Here is a 7,389-nt window from a genome sequence, read left to right as displayed (position 1 = left end):
AAACTATTTAAAATAAAATTTAGACTCTAGATGTTAAAAACCAAAATTGTATCATTACTTTTTAAAGGATAATTTCAGCTATTAATTTTTGGTCCACCGGATGGATATTGAAAAAGAATGAAATTTGATTTTCATAAAATTTAAATGATTTAGATTATATTCAATAGTGCCGAAGCATCGATTTGAAAGCTCTATTATCGAAAATAAATCAGTAGTAAACTAATTATTTTCTACTGATAGTAGCTCAGCAGCTCTCTCTTAAGGATGTCAATGGGTACGGATATCCAAAATTTTATCCGAATCCAAATCCGAATGGAACGGATTTAATCGATGCTAAACGAATATGGTTTTGGATAGACCTGGCAATCTCGACCCATACCCGCGGGTGCCCGCGGGTTTCCCACAAATTTGCGGGTGTGGGTACCAACTTTTCCAACCCAAAAAATTACGGGTAAAATGGGTGGGCACCCATTAAGCTGTGGGTATTTTGGGTAACCCACGGGTACCCACGGGTACCCACAAATATATTTTTTAATTAAAAAAATATATTTTCTTAATTAAAATATATATATTTTTATTTATCCATCCTAAAATTCTAACCGTAATTTCTTATCGCGTCTTTTATATTACAAAATTTTTTTGCTTTAAGACTTTAAATATTTTTATTGTATGTTATGATATTTTAAATAATGAATTATGTTATATTTTTTTAAACTTATATATATGTATTTGCATTTAAAAAATATAAGAGATAAAAAGAAAAAAAAATTGCGGGTAACCCGCATACCCACCCGCCCACCCGCGGGCGGCTATGGGTAAAAATGTTCGCTACCCAAAAATTTGCGGGTAAATTTTACCCATGCCCAAGTAACCCGCGGGTACAATGACCCGCCCGCGGGTTACCCAACCCGCCCGTTTGCCAGGTCTAGTTTTGGATATGGATTCAAAAAACAAAAACCCGACGGATGTGGATTTAGATATGGATTTTGACTGTACCCGAACCAGAACCCGAATTTATTTTACATTATATATAACATATATATAAAAAATTGATATTATATTTGATTTTGTATTTTAAAAATTTAGATTTAATGTAATATATTTTGAAATATTGATAAGAGAAATACTTGTTTCGGGTTTGGATTTTTGGGTTCAAATTCGGGTTCGAGTTTTACATTTTTGGTCGAGTTTGGGTTTGGATATGTATTTTTAAAATCCGTCGGATTTGGGTTCGAGTTTTTGAAAATTCGCCCTGAATCCGACCCGTGGACATCCCTACTCTCTCTCTCTCTCTCTCTCTCTCTCTCTCTCTCACGTCCTGGGATTGCAAATTTTGTCGGTTCGGGCACGTACACAGACGCCGAATGGACAGAGTCTCCCCTGTCCGCCCAAGGTTCCACAATTATATAAGCATGTATAAAAAATTGCTTAGAAAAATTTCAATATATATAACTTGCACGAGAGCAAGTAAACAAGAGCAAGTGAAAGTAAATTCTAACTATTACAACCATACATTTCAATTTGATTTACAATAACCAAAATACAACTCTTTTTCAAGATTCATATCTCCCAAATACATTGTTCATCATTCATATTACAACTACATGTCTTTTTCATCAAATACAAAAGATGAAATAAAGGGTACAACTAATGCTCAGAGGTCTACTACCCAGTTGATGACAACTCCGGAGCTCACCGCTTGAGGTGGAGTGACCACCCTCAAGCATATCAAACTACCTGTGAGTATGATCCAATCCTCAATCTTGAGTATATCATGTCACTAATGTCATAATACCTATAGGCCCTGTTTGGTAACAGGATAAGTCTAGAATAGCTAAGTTTATACCCAAAAATCTGCCAAACAAGATGGAAAAAATACCAGAATAGGAAATTCCATTCAAAGCGGGTAATTCTAGCATATTCTAGAATTACCCGTTAACAGCAGTTCCGCACCACCCTTGGAATTGTGTGAAATCCAAAGTTAATTCCAAGGGCACGCACTGGAAAATCGCGCCTTGTGGGACGAGCTCACCTGCCCTTGTGTTTATCGCCTCTCTGAAATGCATCTCTGCCTCCCACTCCTCTTTACCCGTGTCATCTCTCTCCTTCCTCTTTACTGCTGCTCACCACCAAAACCCTAGTTCTCTCTCCCCCCCGCGCCTTTACTCTATCTCACCACCCACCTCTGGTCATCCCTCTTTATGCTATCCTCTTTACGCCGGCTCTCTGCTTCGTCAAAGTGTCTTCCCCATGAAGCTTCTTCATCATTTTCTCTCTTTAAACCATATCTCACCTACTACAGTTTGTCGATTTCCCTCCCTGCCTGAAAGCTTCCATTAATTGAGGTGTGCTATTTCGAGATCTCCAACATCTCACTCTCACCTACACTTGCCGGAGAGCAGTTAGCGTTGCAGATAAATATTTACTCCAGGTGATCTTCCTCGGCCAGAGAGCACCAAAATTATTCACCACTTTGGCAATCGATTATACTCTTCTCTTGTCGCCTCGATTTGACTAGTCGGCACCATTAACATCGAGTATTCCCTCCTTCTATCGGCCAGGTAAGGCAACATTGGTATCCTTTAAATAAGGATCCAATAAGGGTCATTGCCACCCCTTGAGGCAAAAATCGCACTTGACAAATGTTGTTGCCTTTGTACTCGACCCGTATTCAAGCATAGTTCTTTCTATTTTCGGTCTTGCTGAGGTAAGGTTTCAGTTTTGCCTTCTTGCTGTTTTCTACCTTGGGTTTATTAGCAGTGATGCATGGTGGAAATCGGATGTACTAATGGCTTGGAGGCATAGATTTATTTCTATGCGGCCGCCATATTTATACACATGACGACCCATTCATGCTGAGCCCTTTGGCTAATGCCATTTATGCACACTTTGTGCGGTCATTTCGCCATAAACTGCATAAAAGTTGAAAAGGTTGGAAATCCATCAAGGATTCGAATGTCTATATAATCATCTACCTTCTTCCCTTTTGTTAATATTAGACACCATACCTGTGATCTGATTGCATATATGTTTAAATACCAATTTTATGTATGTATTCATTGTAAACAAATGTCTCTTTTTATAGTGATTATGAAATTGTATATAATTTGCAAAGTTTGTTATTTTTAAATGAATATCGATGACTTAGTCTTGAACTTTATTATTCTTTTGATGCTTGCTAGATAATAACCTACTTCTTCTTACTAAACTGGTTTGCTTCTTACTCTAGTTTGTAGTATCTTTTTTATTTAAAAAAATTTATATCGAATCTACTACTTTTTACTCTCTGTTTTATAATACAATTATCAATTAAAAAAAAACATAATTTTTATTTCTATCCACCTGAAAACTAGTAGCTTTCATAATAGCTTCCAAGTATTGCTTACTCAACATGCATGTTATGTTTTCAATTGGATATTTCACATTTTCTCTTGTCGTAATGATCCCTTTTGCAAAAATTATTGTTGCGAACTGAAATGTTGTTGTTTGAGATGTAAAATTGCGGGTAGCCTTCGTACAATGGGCTGTACTGAGTGATGATGTACAGGAAAGAAGATACATTTCTATCGTTGTGTGGCAATTTCACATTTTTGCATCCACTATGCAAGCATCATGTACTTCTTCCCCCAAGCCACTATTTTCTCTTGATCCTCTCTTTCCTCCTAACTTCTCGAATGGATTTCATCAGGTTTACAATTTTGTTTACTCCAGATGGTCTCTCAAAATAAGGCGTCACAATGTCCTATAAGAAAATATCCTAACTTCATTGACGTTGCCTCGAACGACACCCAAAGCATTGAAAGCCCAGGGGGGGAATCCTCGAAGAGCAAAGTATGCTCTGGAAATTGGATTGAGGTCATGGATTCTGCTATGTTGAACTTGATGACCGAAGAACATGTTTTGGGTAATTTTATTAATGGAAGCTTTACGACATTGGCTTAGAGTAGAATACTCCATGATTTTAATAACCGAACAAAGCTCTGTTTCATGAAAAATCATTTACAAAATCGGTTGAAAGTTTTGAAACACCAATTTGTCATGTACCAAACACTCGCAAACAAAAGTGGGTGGGTTGGGACTATGAGCGCCACTGTAAAGACTGAGATGTTTACAGTGCAACTAAACTCTCCGTTGACGATGTTTATGTGTGTAATTTAATTACATAAGTACTCGTCAAGTTTCAGGAGAAAATGAGCTAAAACGGAAAAGTTACGCGATTATTAGTTTTCACTTAAAGTGAATAGTAACTCCGGTTTTCCGGAGAAGGCATGAAGTAGAGTTGGCTTTCGGCGCGTATCGGACTCCGAACATAGGACTCCAATAGCTCGTTTCGAACGGTTCAGCTATTCTGGAACCAATGGCACTGACAGATTTCGGATCCGAGCACGATTTTTCGAGAAAAGGAGTTTTACAAAAGAGGGTTTTCTGCTCTTTGCTGTTCTTACTTAATGAGACTCTCGTGATGGCCTCTGTGTGTGTGACCTAGGTAAGGTGAGGGATGTTAAACTCATACGCTACTAGTAGATAGGAGATTCAAATTTGAATTTGAATTAAAGGTTTTTAGGGTTTGTACTTTGCGTATTATTGTGCGATATACGGATTAATTAGAGAGCCGGTTGGGCATCTCGTCCGCGAATCGCCGTGACGCAAATCTGACGAAACAACGAATGGTAGTTTTGATGCCCTCGTGCGTGCTGACGCGATGGTCAAATCCTTCGGAAATCCGAGAAAACGAGTTGTCGGATATTGCCTGATTTCGCTAGGGGTCGACGAGGCGAAGAATTCCGGAAACTCGCAAAGTCGCTGAATATTTTAATGTACTTGAATCGCGCGAGATCAGACGTGAGTGTTGCGTAAGTGATACAAATAGCTCATCACTCATGAGACTGATTTTCTATAATCATTAGAGGCGACCTTGTGTGCAAAGTTGACAATCATGTATGGTTCGTTTCTAGGTTTCATCATGGAAACCCTAACTTTGGTTCACTGTCTCTCCCTCAGCCGACTCCTGCTGACACCTCTGCCACTTTTGCCACTAGCCGTGCTCGCACCACGGCGCCAGGCAGCGTGTCCGGGCGCCGGATAAACCCGCAGACGCACCCTTCTCCCTTCTCTCGGCCATCCCTCTTCACCTCTCAGCATAGTATCTCGGGGGGAGCTTCAGAGACACCTTTGAAGCCTTCCCATGGCGAAATCCATCTCCGAGCATCATCGCCGGCGGCCGCGCGCGTCCTGTCGCCCCCCGAGCAGCCACCACCACCACCGGCCTGGCCAGTTGCGGCCAGAATCTCTGAGACAGATCTGGCCGGAGAGTTGTGGAGATCCTTTCCCCTCATGCCGTGGCGCGCATCAGATGGTAAGCACCACCTTCCTTGAAACCCCGCGTCGTCACCGCCGCCGCTCGTCGGTTCGTGGCCCCGGCGGCCGTTTTCGCTCCCTGCGGCACCCTCGGTCAGCCCAGCTGAGCAGCGGCTAGGCTCGGGGCCAACCGCGCCGCCAGCCACTCTCAATGCCGCGCGCGTCATCTCTCAGCCTCGGCGGACCTACGGCTACTCTCTGCGCCGGTTCAACCCAGATCCCCGCTGCCGGCGCCGGCGCCCTCTTCTCTCTGCGGCCGGCGCCAGAATTGTGCGGGCCGCAGGCCGAGCCACCTCAGGCATAACAAGACGGCCGCCGCCCCGATCGTCCGTGAGCCTCACCTCCTGCCTCGACCTCCGACGACGAACCATCGCCGCCCCGAGCTCCTCGGCCGCCGCTTTGCACCGCGGCCGCTCCGGGAACCCAGAGAGGAAAGGGCTGTGTATCTGGTATCTGTCTCTTGTCTTTGCTCTTGTGCTCTTTATCTTGGTTATCCGTTCTGTTGCCGTTCGGTCTCTATGGGGGGCCCTAGTATCCATCTCTATATGTTTTCGCTTGTTTTTTTTTTTTTTCTCGTTCCTATTCTTTTCTCTCCTTGGTTCTCTGTGTTATCGGTTTCGTCCTTTGGTTTCCGTGTTCCTTTTTTTGCCTTGTTTTGTTATTAAATCTTTGTTTCGCTTGCTTTTTTATGTATCCTGATGTTTTTGTGAGGTTGCTGGTTTGAGTGTGTTTGTTTTGTGTTATACTATGCTCTTGGTGAGTGGGTGGAGTGTTTTTTTGTTTTTTTTTTTCTCTTTTGTCTGTTGCGTCTTTTCTGTGTCTTCTGTTTTTTTTCGTTTATGTGTCTGATATGTGCATCTTTCTCTTGTTTATGTGATTTTCTTTTTTTTAGTTTATGATAGGTGTTGCTTTACGATCTATGCGTGATTTCTTGGTGGTTTTTTTTTTTTTTTGTTTAGCAGCAGATTGCATCCGTCCTGTTTGTGTTTGTCAATTCTGGCCTCGGTGGTTCGTTTGTTGAGTTATTTCTTGAATTAGTGTGTTCTTTTTTTTTTTTTTGTGCTTGTCTTGTGTTCATTCGAATTTGTCTGTTTCGTATCTGCTTCAGTGGTTTTTTCTATATTTTTCTTTTGATATTTTGTTCTGTTTCGGTCTCTCGGACGTCTTCTTTGATGATTTTTTTTCTTTTATCATTTTTGTCGTTTGTTTGCCTCGTGTTTTTCTTCCTTTCTGATTCTATTTCTGGTTTTTTGTTTTGTCTCTTTAGTTTATTCGTATCATTATAATTGGTCTTCTTGAATGTCTTTTAATTTGTATATATAATGTCGATTTTCGTTGCGTTATATCGTGGTTATGTATGTATTTTGTGTTGCTGCCTGTGTTTTTTTGCGCTTATTGTTTTTTTTTTTTTGTTTTTTTTTTTTTTTTTTTTTTTTTTGTTTATGTATTGTTTTTTTTTTCTTTTTTTTTTTTTTTTTTGGCTCCCCTTCTTCCTATATTCTCACCATCTTAAACGAAAGTGATCCCTTATGCTCCGTGAAATTATCGAACCTTTCTTTTTTTTTTATTCCGACGCGTTTTTTTTGTGTAGCGCGAGCCTTGTTTGCTTTGTCACTTTTTGAGAGTTATTTGTTTTTTCCCGTTTTTTTTTGGTAGCCGTAAAGTGAGCGACGATTGGGCGTTCGGTGTAGTGTCGAAATTGACACTCCTGACGAACCCCGGCTCCCAACAATTATCCACCAAATAGTTGCTTTGGTTGTGTAATCCTTGTGTTTACTGCCATGTCACACTAAAATAAGTGCTTTAGAGGCAAGGGTATGACTGCTGGCATGAGTCGTGCCTTCCGGAATAGTTAGTGGGGTCCCGCGAGTCCCGGTGCGTTTTCTGGACTTTCGGCGAGTAGACAGTAAATCGGTTTTGGGAAAACCGTATCATTCGATGGGGATTGTTTGTGGGTTATGCTTTTTGGAGTTTCCTAGCCTGTGGGAGAACACGTAACCCAGTGGACCTCCTTAGCGTCCGCGTTTTTAC

The sequence above is a fragment of the Ananas comosus genome, linkage group 21, assembly GCF_001540865.1.
Source record: "Ananas comosus cultivar F153 linkage group 21, ASM154086v1, whole genome shotgun sequence".
Lineage (NCBI taxonomy): Eukaryota > Viridiplantae > Streptophyta > Magnoliopsida > Poales > Bromeliaceae > Ananas > Ananas comosus.
This window is presented reverse-complemented; position numbering follows the sequence as displayed.